The sequence below is a fragment of the Triticum urartu genome, chromosome 3A (genome assembly GCF_056163025.1).
Source record: "Triticum urartu cultivar PI428250 chromosome 3A, HENAU_Tu73, whole genome shotgun sequence".
Classification (NCBI taxonomy): Eukaryota; Viridiplantae; Streptophyta; class Magnoliopsida; order Poales; family Poaceae; genus Triticum; species Triticum urartu.
The window spans coordinates 47,024,297-47,041,504 of record NC_141875.1 but is presented as its reverse complement, the minus strand read 5'-3'; positions in this window follow the sequence as shown (position 1 = coordinate 47,041,504).

The following is a 17,208-nucleotide window of genomic DNA, read 5'->3' as shown; positions in this document are numbered from 1 at the left end:
CCTAAATGTTCTGTGCTGCCCTGTGGGCCTACTGGGCCTTTGCGGGCCTGCATCCTGGCCCAACAACAGGTTGGGTTTCTAGTCGTATGCAGGCCGCTGTGGCGTAGTAGGTGGGCTTTTTTTCTTCTTTTTTTTGCTTTATTTATTTTTTTTGAGTTGTTTTTTTGCTGTATTTAGAGTTTCTTTGTGAATATTTTTGCTTTAGGTACAAAAAATTACAAACTTTCTGTTAGTACCGGTAGTTTACAAATTTGAATAGTTTAAATTTTGATTTATTTGAAATTTGTGTGAATCACTAGTTTGTGAATAACTTAACTTTGAGAATAGATTTTTCAGTGATTCTTTTTTCTTATGTTTAATATTAGTGTGTTTTATCATTATATTCAATTTGGTAATGCTTAGGTTATTTAAAAAAATGAAATTCCTTTTGTAACGGATGAGTTTTCGTCCGAAACTCTGATACTTCGAAAGAGATTGTCCATTTAGTACACGAAGTGCATCCAGTTTTTGCAGTAACCCTCTCTAATTTTTTGCACATGCTATGTGGGTGAAATTATGATACCATGCCAACTTTCAATCTTTTCTGAGTTCATTTGAAATGCTTTTCAATTTCAGGGTCATTTAGCTTAAAAAATCAGTAAAGGCATGAAAGAATTTGTTTGCACATAAAATTTCTTCGCGTTTCAAATGCCAAAACACATAACTACCCTAACTATTACAGAGATTCCCTCATGGGTGTGAAACACAGAAGAAAGTGATTATAGTGAAGCCGATCACATCCCAAAACTTTGGGTGTGAAACTTTTTCTTCGCGTGTGTCCCTTTGCGCCGTAACCATGGAAAATCGTCATCATTTAACGGGATGCTCGGGTCAATATTCACTGTGAATGGAGCAATTTCATTAAACTTTTCATAATCTTCTGACATGTCTGTCTTGTCATCCACTCCCATGATGTTTCTCTTCCCAGAAAGAACTATGTGCCGCTTTGGCTCATCGTACGATGCATTCCCTTCCTTATCTTTTCTTTTTCTTGGCTTGGTAGACATGTCCTTCACATAGAAAACCTGTGCCACATCATTGTCTAGGACGAATGGTTCGTCTGCATACGCAAGATTTTTGAGATCCACTATTGTCATTCCGTACTGCGGGTCTTCCGTTACCCCGCCTCGTGTCATATTGACCCATTTGCACCGAAACAAAGGGACCTTCAAACCCCGTCGATAGTCAAGTTCCCATATGTCCTGTATATAACCATAATACGTTTCCTTTCTTGTCTTGGTTTCTGCATCAAAGCGAACACCACTGTTTTGGTTGGTGCTCTTCTTATCTTGGGCGATCGTGTAAAATGTATTACCATTTATCTCGTACCCTTTGAAAGTCATTATATTCGAAGATGGTAACTGGGACAGCAAGTACAGGTAATCTTCAATAGAGGTGTCATGCATGGTACATGTCTGCAACCAGCTGGCGAAACTCCTGGTTTGTTCACGTGTAATCCAGTCATCAGACTGCTCCGGGTGTTTGGAGCGTAGCAAATTCTTGTGTTCATCCATATACGGAGCCACCAAGCCGGAATTCTGTAGAACTGTGTAGTGTGCTTCAGTGAGAGAATGTCCGTCCATACATATTATTTGTTCCCCTCCTAGCGTGCCTTTTCCATCCAGTCTGCCCTTATGCCGCGATTCAGGAACACCAATCGGCTTAAGGTCAGGAATAAAGTCAATACAAAACACAATGACCTCCTCATTTTCATGGCCCTTGGAGATGCTTCCTTCTGGCCTAGCACGGTTATGAACATATTTCTTTAAGACTCCCATGAACCTCTCAAAGGGGAACATATTGTGTAGAAATACAGGACCCAAAACGTTAATCTCTTTGCATAGGTGAACTAGGACGTGCGTCATGATGTTGAAGAAGGATGGTGGGAACACCAACTCGAAACTGACAAGACATTGCACCAAATCATTCTCTAACCTTGGTATGATTTCTGGATCGATTACCTTCTGAGAGATTGCATTGAGAAATGCACATAGCTTCACAATGGCTAATCGAACGTTTTTCGGTAGAAGCCCCCTCAATGCAACCGGAAGCAGTTGCGTCATAATCACATGGCAGTCATGAGACTTTAGGTTCTGGAACTTTTTCTCTGCCATGTTTATTATTCCCTTTATATTCGACGAGAAGCCAGACGGTACCTTAATACTAAGCAGGCATTCAAAGAAGATTTCCTTCTCTTCTTTGGTAAGAGCGTAGCTTGCATGACCTTGATGTATGCCGTCTTTTCCGTGCATACGTTGCTGGTCCTCCCGTGCCTCAGGTGTATCTTTTGTCTTCCCATACACGCCCAAGAAGCCAAGCAGGGTCACACAAAGATTCTTCTTCACGTGCATCACGTCGATTGCGGAGCGGACCTCTAGGTCTTTCCAATAGGGCAGGTCCCAAAATATAGATTTCTTCTTCCACATGGGTGCGCGTCCGTCAGCGTCATTCGGAACAGGTTGTCCACCAGGACCATTTCCAAATACCACCTTCAAATCCTTGACCATATCATGTACATCAGCACCAGTACGGTGGCGAGGCTTCGTCCGGTGATCCGCCTCATCTTTGAAATGCTTGCCTTTCTTTCTTACGGGATGCCTGCTCGGAAGAAATCGACGATGTCCCAGGTGCACATTCTTCTTACAATTAGCCAAATATATACTGTCGGTATCGTCCAAACAGTGCGTGCATGTGCGGTATCCCTTGTTTGTCTGTCCTGAAAGGTTACTGAGAGCAGGCCAATCATTGATGGTCACGAACAGCAACGCCTTTAGGTCAAATTCTTCCCCCATGTGCTCATCCCACGCACGTACACCTGTTCCATTCCACAGTTGTAAGAGTTCTTCAACTAATGGCCTTAGGTACACATCAATGTCGTTGCCGGGTTGCTTAGGGCCTTGGATGAGCACTGGCATCATAATGAACTTCCGCTTCATGCACAACCAAGGAGGAAGGTTATACAAACATAGAGTCACAGGCCAGGTGCTATGGTTGCTGCTCTGCTCCCCAAAACGATTAATGCCATCTGCGCTTAGACCAAACCATACGTTCCTTGTGTCATCTGCAAACTCCTTCCCGTACTTTCTTTCGATTTTTCTCCACTGTGACCCGTCAGCGGGTACTCTCAACTTTCCGTCTTTCTTACGGTCTTCTCTGTGCCATCGCATCGCCTTGGCATGCTCTTTGTTTTGGAACAAACGTTTCAACCGTGGTATTATAGGAGCATACTAGATCACCTTGGCAGGAATCTTCTTCCTGGGGCGCTCGCCCTCGACATCACCAGGGTCATCGCGGCAGATCTTATAGCGCAATGTACCGCATACCAGGCAAGCGTTCAAATCCTCGTACTCACGGCGGTAGAGGATGCAATCATTAGGGCATGCATGTATCTTCTGCACCTCTAACTCTAGAGGGCAGACAGCCTTCTTTGCTCGGGCAATTCGTTGTCCTTTGGAAGCATATCCTTTATCATTACCAGCAACTTTCCAAATCCCTTGTCAGATACACCATTCTCTGCCTTCCATTGCAGCAATTCCAGTGTGGTGCCCAGCTTTTTCTTGTCACCTTCGCAATTCGGGTACAACAATTTTTTGTGATCCTCTAACATGCGCTGCAACTTCTTCTCCAAATCACTTGCGTAGTTTCTCTTTGCATCGGCAATGGCCCGACCTAGATCATCAACGGGATCATCCGATGCCTCTTCTTCAGCTTCTTCCCACATTGCCGGCTCAGCTTCTTCCCGCATTACCGGCTCAGCTTCTTCCCTCATTGTTGTATCATCGTATTCAGGGAACCCATGGCCAGGATAGCTGTCGTCGTCCTCTTCTTCTTCATTGTCTTCCATCATAACCCCTCTTTCTCCATGCTTGGTCCAAACAATATAGTGGGGCATGAAACCGGACTCAAACAGGTGGACGTGAATGGTTCTTGACGTAGAGTAATTGCGACCATTCTTACAGTCAGCACAAGGACAATGCATAAAACCATCCGCTCGTTTGTTTGCCTCAGCCGCAAGCAGAAAAGTACGCACGCCATTAATGAACTCGGGAGAGCATCGGTCATCGTACATCCATTGCCGGGTCATCTTCAATACACAGCACCGAAAACATCAAATTAATACAATACATAAAGTTCATACATAAAGTTCATACATAAAGAGCATACAACACTTCAATGCAACAAACAAATAACTCTCTAGCTAAAGAATTTAAATGCAACAACAAATGCGATCAAGATCGCAACTAAGGTAACAATTGATCCAACAGCATAATGATACCAAGCCTCACTATGAATGGCATATTTTCTAATCTTTCTAATCTTCAAGCGCATTTTCTCCATATTAATCTTGTGATCATCGATGACATCGGCAACATGCAACTCCAATTCCATCTTCTCCCCCTCAATTCTTTTCAATTTTTCCTTCAAATCCTCGTTTTCTCTTTCAACTAAATTTAACCTCTCGACAATAGGGTCGGTTGGAATTTCGGGTTCAACTACCTCCTACATACAAATATCTATGTCAGCTTGATGGGCATAATTTGTCATAAACACGAAATGCAATGAATAGTTTTAAAAGAGAATATACCACATCCGAATCATAACCCGGACGAGGGCCGACGGGGACGGATATCAAAACCATGGCACTATGCATAACAAACAACGTATGGGTAAGATAATTATACGAGTAACTATATAAATCACACAAACATCATTTTTTTTATATAAAACTTCATGAACAAGAGGCTCACCACAAGGTGGTGCCGGCGACGGGACGTTGCGAGCGATCGACGGTGGTTACGACGGAGATTTAGAAGGTACTAAGTAAACCACACCTACATATGCAAAACTAAGTGTTATTTTTGACCTCAGATTGCATATAAATCAAATACTAGCACATATATATAATTCCTCCCAAATTACTAAACTCAAAAATCAATCACTATATAAAGCATTGCACGAGCTAATCTAGCAATGAGAGATGAAAGGAAAGAGTTGCTAACCTTTGTGATCATTTGAATGGATGGGGGCCTTCAAATCTTGGGCAAAATGTGTGATGAGCTTGAGAGGAAGAGGGAAAAGAACAGAGAGGAGAGGGGAAAGGGGAAGAACAAAGCGAGCTCGGGTGGACGAAGGGTCTATGTAGGACGACCTTTAGTACCGGTTCGTGATACGACCCGGTACTAAAGGTGCTGGAGGGGCCCCGGACTGACAACATCCTGCCACCACTCACTTTAGTACCAGTTCGTGGCATGAACCGGTGCTAAAGGTTCGCCACGAACCGGTACTAATGAGAGCGGCCCGGCTAGCCGTTGGAACCGGCACTAATGTACACATTAGTGCCGGCTCAAATTCAAACCGGCACTAATGTGCTTCACGTTTGACCATTTTTCTACTAGCGCATAGATCACAATAATAAAGGCAACAAGCGGTAGATTCATGAATTTGTTGCTGCTACCTAGATAGAAAATTGAAGGCAACCTAACTCATCTTCCCAAGTTGATTGCGAGACTTACTTTATTCCAGAACGTGATGTCCATGTGCCACCAAAATGGCTACCACGGATGCCATTGACACGACTACTTGTCTCGGAGGAGGGGGTGGCTTATATAGAGTGCGCCAGGACCCCGGCCAGCCCACGTTACGAAGGGTTCAATGTACATTAAGGCAGGGCGTTACTGGTAACACTAGTAATAAAGTGCTATGATGACCATAAAAGCTACTTAATGACCGACCGTTAGCGTGCGGAGTGATTTTAGGTCTCCTGGCCGTCGAGTGGTTGGATCTTGGTCGAGTGATTGCTTCTTGGTCGAGTGTCTTCGAGTCTGTCGAGTGTAACACCTCCAAGTCGAATGAAAGGTGATTTCTTCTAGAGATGTCCTTGGGTAGGGCAGTTAGGACAGGTCCATGACCCTACCCTGGGTACATAGCTTCATCATTAGCCCCCGAATGGGTCGAGGTTTGAGTGGGGAAGGAGTTGAGAACTTCTCCGACTCGTTTTTCATGCCATGAGCATATCTTGTTTTGGATCAACGGACCTGAGTGATGACAGCAACTTCCTTTTCAGTCGCCTTGATCCATTCTTGGTTTTCGTCGAGTGAGTTTATTTACTTGTAAGGCTCCGAGTGACGGTGCGGAGGAGGTCTTTGGTCTGACAAGTTGTTTGCTGCCCGCAGATTTTGCGGGATCCGAATTTTGGGAAGCGCGCGGGACGGGGGTGGCCGCAGTAATCGGATGGGATAGAGCGGAGTCGCCTCGATCCCCGCGCCACCTTTTTTGCCACGTATAGCGTGCGCGATCGTTACGGGATTTGACAAAACCACCCGGGCCTACCAGTCAGCCACGCGGAAGCGGCCTCATATAAGGCGTTGGACCGAGGTCTCCCGAACAGTGCGTCCCCATTATCTCTTCTCCTCTTCATGCTCCTCCGCTGTGCCCACTCTCGCTCTCGCGTCGCCGTTCCGTACGCGTCTCGCCGGCGACGATGGGGAAGGAGAAGACGGCGGCTCTGGAGCGGGCAAAGAAGGCGATGGCGAGGTTGAAGGGGAAGGCGACCGGTCGGGGCGGATCCTCCTCGCAAACCGGCCTGCCGAAGGGCTGGATCCAGGGCGACTGGATCCACTCGAAGATCTCCCAAGAAGACCTCGAAGACCTGGCCGAGGGAGGGCTGATCCCCTACGACTCGGCACGGCTTCCGGGGAAGGAATCCGAGCCGCAACCCCGGGAGGGTGAGCGCGTTCTTCTTGCCACCCACGTCGACCTTGGATTTTCCTTGCCTCCTCGCCCTTTCTTTCGAGGATTCCTAAACTTCTTTGGGGCACAACTCCACCATTTTACTCCCAACACAATCGTTTATCTCGCCGCTTTCATTTCTTTGTGTGAGAATTTCCTGGGTTGCCGGCCTCACTGGGTCTTTTCAAGCATATTTTCACTTGTCGCTCCCAGACAGTGAAAAAGGCTAATCCAAGTGACGAGAGGACCCAAGTGATCCAGATGTGTGGGGGTCTTGGTATCCAGATGAGAGGAAAAAGCTCCTTTCCGGCCATGATTCTTCCCGACTCAGTTCGCGGATGGCAGTCGACCTGGTTTTATTGTAAAGACCAGTCGACACCAGGACAGTCGACTGGCCTCCCTCCCTTTACCATGGACCGAGTGAGGAAACCATCCCCCTTGAGGGTGCTCCCGGAGGAGAAGGCGCAGGTGAGGGTGCTGGTCGATCGAGTGGTCCAGCTTATCCGTGACGGGGTCACCGGTATGGATCTCTTGGAGGTCTTCCTTCAGCGGCGCATCCAGCCTCTTCAAGCCCGAGACCATCCGATGTGGATGTATTCGGGTCTTGAAGACTCCACTCGGATCCACTTTGAGGAGGTCGACGATGACACCCTGGAGAAGTGGCTGTCAGGCATTACCGGGAACAAGGACAACCCCAGGGGAGCCAGGAGAGTCCGTCCATTCGACCAGTCTAATGCACCAGAGAAGGTATGATTCTAAGTTTTTGCTTGTAATCTGAATTCACTCGCGCAGCTGCCTAGACTGCGTCGACTGACTTTGTTCTCTCTGCTTTCTTTCAGGCAATTATTGAAATGTATTCGATGCCCAACGGGGAGCAAGAGCAAGCTCTGGAAGGTGAGGCAAGTGGCGGCGACAGTGGCGAGTGGACTTCCAACGGTGAAGAGGATGGAGGAAGCGATGACTCAAGCGATGGAGAAGAAGTCGAGTCGCCCCCTCACAGGGAGAAGCGATCCAAGCTTGACCAAGAACGGCCGAGTGCCCGCGACAAGGCAACTGCTCAGGCTGGTCAGTCTTCGAAGCATCCTCGGATCTCTTCCCCAACCCCGAATGAGAAGGCGCCAAAGCACCCCAAAGTTGCAGAGCCGAAGACTCCGATGGCGTTGCCGAAGATCAAGATTGATATCCACGTCGCTTCCGCGTGAGTGTCTCTCTTTGTATTCACTCGACGCTCCGCGCTATTTGTTTTTCTTGTTCTAACTTGACGAACTTTGGAACTGTCAGCGCTGCCACCTTCGGGACCTCAGCTTACAGGGACGATGATGAGGTGATGGAGGATGCGGTCACTTCTAATCTGGGTATGATTTCTGCCATACTGTCTTTGTTCGGTCGATTCAACTGCAATGTGCATCGATGGGTGACGTGATTTTGGCAATTGAACTTTGCACAGCTCCCAACATTATTGACCTCCCTGATGATGATGAAGAGCCCGAGAGGCCTTTGACGAGGAAGAATAGGCGAGCTCCTGCAAGCGAGGCGCTACAGTCGACGCCGAGGGCGGAACCAGTCGTTCAGGACACTGGTGACGTCAATCGGGGTTCTGTTACCTTCGTCGTGCCACTGTCAAGTGCCTTGCCTTCTTCGTCGACTGCTCAGGCCCATGTCGACCCGCCTTCAGTTTTTGCGACTCATCATGTCCCAGAGGACGAGGTGAATGCTGCTAGGGAAGCCATACGCCAAGCGGGCATTATGATGGAGAAGATGAAGACGGTGCGGGACGCCAGCCAAGCCGCCTATGATGCCAGCTCGGCTCTCCAAAGCAACATTCAGGTTAGTCGGCTATCTGAAGACTCTTTCCGAAAATCTTTGCATCTGTACACCCACTGGGTGCGTCGATTGAATTTTTGGACTAGTGGGGGCACGCTGAGTGCACCCACTGGGTGTAGTCCCCGAGACTAAGGTGGACTGCTGGCAGTCGACTGTAGTCTTTGTATTTTGTCGAGTGAAAACCGAATTGGTAGTTTGTTTCTTCCACTCGATCTGGTCAAGTGGGATCAGAACCGGTGGGGGCACGCTGAGTGCACCCACTGGGTGTAGTCCCCGAGACTACGGTGGACTGCTAGCAGTCGACTGTAGTCTGAGTTCTACTTTCTCTCTCTCTTTTTTTTTGGACTCGACTCCGGCGGGCCGGTCGAGTGGGATCAGAACCAGTGGGGGCACACAAAGTGCACCCACTGGGTGTAGTCCCCGAGACTATGGTGGACTGCGGGCAGTCGACCGTAGTCTTAGTACTTAATGTCTTTGTCGTTTTTTGCTGTGAAATAATTTCTCCCCTTTGATTTCAGAAATCTTGTGATCTTGGAGCTCGCTTTGCTGATTTGGAGAAGCAGCAGATTCAACAGAACCTTGACTTGGAGCTGGCCAGGACAGAGCTGCAAAAGGTCATAGACGGCGCCACTGGTAAGACGAGTTTCTCGACTGGCCAGTTTTAGGCTTGAGTACCCTTCTGCTATTTCTGAATCAATCATCATTTCTTTGCAGAAAAACTGAGAGAAGCTCTGGCGAAGAAGGATTAGGATTTGGCTGCTGCTCGTAAGGAGGCTGACGACAGGACCGCTCTGGCTGAACAGAAACTGGCTTCGGTCGGCCAGTTGGAAGAAGAGAATACCAAGCTGAAATCTGCTCTGAACGAAGCCAACAGGGAGTGTACACGGTGGAAGAAGGATAACCTCAACCTGGGCAAGAAGATGGAAGGCATCGCTCGCAGAAGGGACGATCTGGAGAGCTATCTGAGGAGCCTTGCCAAGAAGTTGTTCATCAAGCTTGAAGGTGCACATTTAGTTCCGACTGATGTTTTTTTATGTCGACTCAGTGTATGAAAATTGACTTATCCTTGTGAATGCAGAATTTTGCCAGAACTTCAAGGAGGAGACTGGGCGGATTGAGCCAGGCTTGGACCCAATCAATTCTCCTGTAAAAGATGAAACTGCCATGAATCTGCTCCGACTGGAATCCCGCATCGATGGTGTCGTGGACTACTTGGCTCGACTGAAGGTCGCCATGTTGCGGATCGACCCGGCACTTTGGCCAGAGACCACGCCCCATAATGATCTTGAGTCCCTGATGACTCGACTTAACGAAATCCCTGATCGAGTGCAGGAGTGGAAGAAGTCTGCTGCTCGGTGTGGCGCTGACGTGGCTCTGTCTTTGGTTTGTGTCCACTGCAAGGAGGTGCGACAAGACAAACTGGCAGCAATCAAGGTCGCCAATACCCAGAAACATGACTTCCGAACCTTTATGGAGACTTTCATCGCTGCAGCCACTCGGATAGCCGACGGTGTCGACCTGGATGAGTTCGTCGAGCCTGCCAGCCCTCCTCCCGCAGAGTGAACAAACTCTTATGTCCCACCTTAAATTTGCCTCGGAATGCCGAGTGGTTTTTGTAACCGTTAAACTATTTCGGGCTGCATGCCCGAGTACTTCGATCTGTGATCCAGAACCTTTAGGATTTATCTGAACTTGGTTTATCGTTGAATATCTTCATGAATCTCCTGCTGAGTGAACCCATTCTTCATTCGAGACAACTTTTGTATTCGCAGCGCAGCTCCGAAGGAGAGGGAAGCAGTCGACCCATGTCTTGTCACCCTTGCGGGTCGGCGACGGAGTGCGCATCGTGTTTGTGGCAAAGCTCTCCAGGGGAAAGCGGCGGTCGACCCACACCTTGTTACTGCAGAGCGGGACGGAGCGCACATTGTATTTGTGGCGAAGCTCTCCAGGAGAAGGTGGCAGTCGACCCGCACCTTGTTACTGTAGAGCGGGATGAAGCGTGCATTGTATTTGTGGCGAAGCTCCCCAGGAGAAGGTGGCAGTCGACCTGCCCCTCGTCGTCCTTGATGATTGAGATGTGTTTCGTACTAAGGAGAGTTCTGGACTGCAGCTAAGCCTCCAAGTGGGAGGCCGGCTCACCACTTGGTAGGATTTTCAGATACTTAGGCGAGTACTGGACTGCAGCTAAGCCCCCGAGTGGGAGGATTGCTCTCCACTCGGTAGGATTTTTTCAAACTTAGGCGAGCGCCGGACTGCAGCTAAGTCTCTAAGTGAGAGAACTTAGGCGAGTACTAGACTGCAGCTAAGCCCCCCAAGTGGGAGGATTGCTCTCCACTCGGTAGGATTTTTTCAAACTTAGGCGAGTGCCGGACTGCAGCTAAGTCTCCAAGTGAGAGAACTTAGGCGAGTATTGGACTGCAGCTAAGCCCCCGAGTGGGAGGATTGCTCTCCACTCAGTAGGATTTTTTCAAACTTAGGCGAGTGTCGGACTGCAGCTAAGTCTCCAAGTGAGAGAACTTAGGCGAGTACTGGACTGCAGCTAAGCCCCCGAGTGGGAGGATTGCTGTCCACTCGGTAGGATTTTTTCAAACTTAGGCGAGTGCCGGACTGCAGCTAAGTCTCCAAGTGGGAGAACTTAGGCGAGTACTGGACTGCAGCTAAGTCCCCGAGTGGGAGGATTGCTCTCCACTCGGTAGGATTTTTCAAACTTAGGCGAGTGTCGGACTGCAGCTAAGTCTCCAAGTGAGAGAACTTAGGCGAGTACTGGACTGCAGCTAAGCCCCCGAGTGGGAGGATTGCTCTCCACTCGGTAGGATTTTTTTCAAACTTAGGCGAGTGCCGGGCTGTAGCTAAGTCTCCAAGTGAGAGAACTTGGGCGAGTACTGGACTGCAGCTAAGCCTCCGAGCGGGAGGGTTGCTCTCCACTCGGTAGGATTTTTGAACACTTAGGCGAAACGGATTCGCAGCTAAGCCCCCGAGTGGGAGGCTGGCTCGCCACTCGGTAGGAAATTGTTTTTACAAACTTAGGCAAAGCGGATTCGCAGCTAAGCCACCCACTGGGGGATTTCTTACGCAAACAAAAACAATAATAATCACTGGGAAAATTATAATGCTCTTGCCTTTGATAAATAAACTACAGGAGTTTTTCTTATTACATCTCGTCCGAATGAGAATTCAAGTATAAAAGGGCGGAGGAGCTCCGCATTCCAGGCTCGCGGCTCATCAATCTGGCGATCGACATTGTAGAGGTGGTATGCTCCATTGTGGAGGACTCTAGTGACTATGAAGGGGCCTTCCCAAGTAGGAGCGAGTTTGTGTAGTTTCTGCTGATCCACTCGGAGGACTAAGTCTCCTTCTTGGAAGGCTCGACTCTTCACGTTTTTGGCACAGAATCGACGCAAGTCTTGCTGATAGATGGTCGATCGGATCATGGCCATTTCTCTTTCTTCTTCCAGGAGGTCGACTGCGTCCTTCCGGGCTTGTTCTGCTTCATCTTCAGAGTGGAGCTCGACTCGGGGAGCGTTGTGAAGCAGGTCACTCGGCAAGACTGCCTCGGCTCCGCAGACCAGAAAGAATGGGGTTCTTCCGGTCGATTGGTTCGGGGTTGTACTCAATCCCCAAAGGACTGATGGAAGCTCGTCGACCCATGCACCTGATGCGTGCTTCAGATCGCACATCAACCGGGGTTTCAGTCCTTTGAGAATCAGGCCGTTTGCCCTTTCTGCTTGCCCATTCGACTGAGGGTGAGCGACCGAAGCATAGTCGACTCGGGTACCCTGAGAGGCGCAAAAGGCCCTGAATTTGTCAGAATCGAAGTTTGACCCATTGTCAGTGATGATGTTGTGCGGAACTCCATATGTGAATATCAACCCTCAAACAAAACTGATAGCAGTGCAAGCGTCAAGATTCTTGATAGGCTTGGCTTCAATCCATTTGGTGAACTTGTCGACTGCTACTAGCACATGAGTGAAGCCGCTCCTGCCCGTTCTCAGTGGTCCAACCATGTCCAGCCCCCAAACAGCGAAGGGCCAGACGAGTGGAATGTTTTTCAGGGCTGACGCGGGCTTGTGCGACATATTGGAGTAATACTGACATCCTTCACACTTGTCGACTATCTCTTTTGCCATTTCATTGGCTCTTAGCCAGTAGAATCCCGCTCGGTATGCTTTAGCCACAATGGTCCGAGAGGACGCATGATGACCGCAGGTCCCCGAGTGGATATCATCAAGGATCATCTGACCTTCTTCTGGTGTAATACACTTCTGGCTGACCCCAGTCGCGCTTTCTCTATATAACTGTCCTTTTATGACTGTAAAGGCCTTGGATCGACGGATGATCTGTCGAGCCTCTTCTTCGTCCTCTGGGAGTTCTTTCCTTAGGATGTACGCGATGTACGATACTGTCCAGACGGGAGTGATGGCCAAGACTTCCGTGATCAGGTCGACCACAGCTGGAATTTCAACTTCAGTCAGATCCGTGGCACTTTTCGGCTGCGGGGCTTCTTCAGTGAAGGGATCCTCCTGAACTGATGGTGTGTGGATGTGTTCCAAAAACACATTGCTGGGAATGGCTTCTCTTTTGGAACCTATTTTTGCCAAATCATCAGCTGCTTGATTTTTCAGTCGGGGTACGTGATGAAGCTCTAACCCCTCGAATTTCTTCTCCAGCTTTCTCACTACATTGCAATAACCAGTCATGGCTGGACTTCTGACGTCCCATTCCTTCATCACCTGATTAACCATCAAATCTGAGTCACCATAGACCATGAGGCGACGAACGCCGAGTGAAATGGCCATGCGCAACCCATATAAAAGTGCTTCGTATTCTGCCTCGTTATTGGAGGAATCAAAGTGGATTTGAAGAACATATCTGAGTTTATCTCCTCTGGGGGAGACCAACACCACTCCGACACCGGAACCATTCAGCATCTTGGAGCCGTCGAAGAACATAGTCCAATGATCCGAGTGAACCTGAGTCGGCAGCTGCTGTTCAATCCACTCGGCCACGAAATCTGCGATTGCCTGGGACTTGATAGCTTTCTTTGCCTCAAACTTGATATCTAGGGGAAGGAATTCAATCGCCCATTTTGCCACTCGACCAGTTGCATCCCTGTTATGTAGGATCTCTGACAATGGAGCGTCGCTGACGACTGTAATGGCAGAGAAGTAGTGAGCAACTTTCTTTATGGTCATATAAATCCCGTATACAAGCTTCTGATAGTGAGGATATCTTTGCTTCGATGGGGTTAAGACTTCAGAAATATAATATACTGGGCGCTAAACTTTGAAGGTTTTCCCTTCTTCTTCTCGCTCGACCGTAAGTACCGTACTGACGACTTGTCCTGTGGCTGCAATGTAAAGCAGCAAAGGCTCCTTGCTGATTAGGGCAGCAAGCACCGGCTGGGTGGAGAGCAGAGCTTTGAGCTCTGCAAACGCTGCATCAGCTTCAGGAGTCCACTCGAACTTGTCGGACTTCTTCATCAATCGGTAAAGAGGCAATGCCTTTTCACCGAGACGAGATATGAATCGACTTAGGGCGGCCAAGCAACCAATAAGCTTCTGGACGTCGTGCACTCGCACAGGACTTTTCATTCGGAGTATAGTGCCAACTTTTTCGGGATTGGCGTCGATTCCCCGTTTGGAAACGAGAAAACCGAGTAATTTTCCGCCAGGAACTCCGAATGTACACTTTGATGGATTAAGATTGATATCATACCTCCTGAGGTTGGCAAAGATTTCAGCAAGGTCAGTCAGCAGGTCGGAACCCTTCCGTGACTTGACCATAATATCATCCATGTATGCTTCCACATTCCGACTGATTTGAGTGAGTAAACACTTCTGAATCATCCTCATGAATGTGGCTCCGGCATTCTTGAGGCCGAACGGCATGGTAACATAACAGAAGCACCCGAATGGAGTGATGAAAGCTGTCTTGATCTCGTCAGGTCCATACAGACGGATCTGATGGTACCTGGAATAGGCGTCTAAAAAAGACAGTCGCTCACATCCTGCAGTCGAGTCGACTATCTGATCGATGCGGGGGAGAGGAAAATGATCTTTCGGGCAGGCCCGATTGATATGTTTAAAGTCAATGCACATGCGAAGTGACTTGTCCTTCTTGGGGACCATGACAACGTTGGCGAGCCACTCGGAGTGGTAGATTTCTCGGATGAACTCCGCTGCTAAGAGCCGAGCCACCTCCTCGCCAATGGCCTTTCTCTTCTGGACGGTGGACCGTCGGAGATGTTCCTTGACAGGTTTTACTTTTGAGTCGACTCTTAGGCGGTGCTCAGCCAGCCCCCTGGGAACGTCTGGCATGTCAGAAGGCTTCCATGCGAAAATGTCCCAGTTCTCACGGAGGAACTGGATGAGCGCTTCTTCCTATTTGGAGTCGAGTGTTGTCGAGATATGAGTTGGAGCAGCGCTCGGGTCGGTCGGGTGGATGTGAGCTGTCTTCGTATCGCCAGTCGATTGAAAAGCTGATTCTGTAGCGGGCTTCTTGGCTCGCAACAAATCACTCGGGTCTGCAGTCTTCTGGTATTCCTGTAACTCCACCACTGCCATCTGAGCATCGGCGATCTTCGAACCTTTCTGAAAACATTCTTCCGCTTTCTTCCGATTGCCTGTAATAGTGATCACACCTTTGGGGCCAGGCATCTTCAATTTGAGATACACATAACATGGTCAGGCCATGAAGCGTGCATAAGCCGGCCTGCCCAAAATAGCATGGTAGGCACTCTGGAAGTCTACAGCTTCAAATGTCAACCTTTCCTTGCGGTGATTCTTGGAATCACCGAAAACCACATCAAGAGCAATCTGGCCGAGTGATTCAGCCTTCTTCCCAGGAATGACTCCATGGAAACTCATGTTGCTGGCACTGAGTCTAGACATCGGAATGCCCATCCCTTTCAACGTCCCAGCATATAATATGTTCAAACCACTGCCTCCATCCATCAAGACTTTGGTCAGTCGAGTGCCTTCAACAACTGGGTCGACCACCAAAGCTTGCCTCCCAGGGGTGGTGATGTGCGTTGGGTGATCGGACCGGTCGAATGTTATGGCAGTGTGAGACCACTTCAGATAATTGGGTGTCGCCGGAGCAACCATATTCACCTCTCGGTTGATAACTTTTAGTCGACTTTTGCTTTCAACATCAGCAAAAATCATAAGGGTGGAATTAACCTGGGGGTATCCATCATCACTATCCTCCTTGTCCTCAACTTTGTCCGACTCCTTTTCCTTATCTTTGGGTTGCTTGCCCTGGAACTGCTGGATCAAGAGTCGACACTATCGAGTGATATGTTTCGGGTAAATGAAATTACCCTCTTCATCTTTCTTTGTGTGGATGTGACACGGCAAATCCAACACATCATTTTCGTCTTGGTCTTTAACTTTCTTGGGGTTCCAAGGTCCTTTGGGTTTCCCCTTAAATTTTCCTTGAGTCACAGCCAAGGCTTCCCCAGGAGCAGCTGGCTCGGCTTTCCGCTTCTGTTTTCGATTGGAATTTCCTCCGGCTTCTTGAGAAACTGGCTTGAGCTTGCCACTCCTGAGTCGATCCTCATCTTCACCATTAGCGTACTTGGTGGCAATCTCCATCATCCGATTCAGAGACATATCTCCGGTTCGACCGAACTTCAGATTCAGTTCTCTGTACTTAACGCCTTCTTTGAAGGCATAAACCGCTTGGTGGTCGCGCACATTCTCAACTGTGTGATGCAACGTGATCTACCTCTGGATGTAGTCCCTCAAAGTTTCATTCGGCTTCTGCACGCAAGACCGCAGTTCCGTGAGCCCTGCCGGTCGTTTGCATGTTCCCTCAAACGTGGTGACAAACACTCGGGCAAGGTCTTCCCAAGTGTAAATGCTGCTGGGTGCCAACTGATTCAGCCACGCTCTGGCCGAGCCCTCCAACATGAGAGGCAGATGATTCATGGTCACTTCATCATTGCCGCCGCCGATCTGGACGGCCACTCGGTAGTCTTCAAGCCAAGCATCGGGTTTGGACTCACCAGTGAACTTACTAACTCCAGTCGCCAACCTGAAGTTGGGGGGAATCACAGCGGCCCTGATGGCTCTGCTAAAGCACTCTGGCCCCGAAATGTGTACTCTGCCGCTGGTAGGTGCATCTCTGTCGTGACCTTCTCGGTGAGCTCTGTTCCTGTCGACCAAACCTTGAACGAGAATAGATCTCGCATCAAAGCCTGGTTCCCTGGGGTCGACTGGAATCCTTGGCCCAACACTATGAGGGCGCCTGTCATCTTGCCGTCAAGGCGCATACGATCCACTCCTCGGGGGAGGGGTGGGCACTCGACGTCGGTCATCACGATCCAATCGGTGATCATACTGCTCACGGTTCCCGTATGGATTACGTCGGTCTCCACGTCCCTCACGCCTCGGGGGCGATCTCGGGCTATGGGCCGACTGGACTGTGTCTGCAGCAACGGATCTGCTATGGATCCTGTTCCGCGACTGAGAAACAGCGGAATTCTGGTCTCCTGCTGCCCGGAGTAACGCTCTGATCTGCAGCAAGCCTCTGCCAGCCTCCGACTGGGAAGGCTGAATCGACTCCGCTATGCGGGATGCAGCTGCTAAATTCTGAATCGGAGTTTGATATACC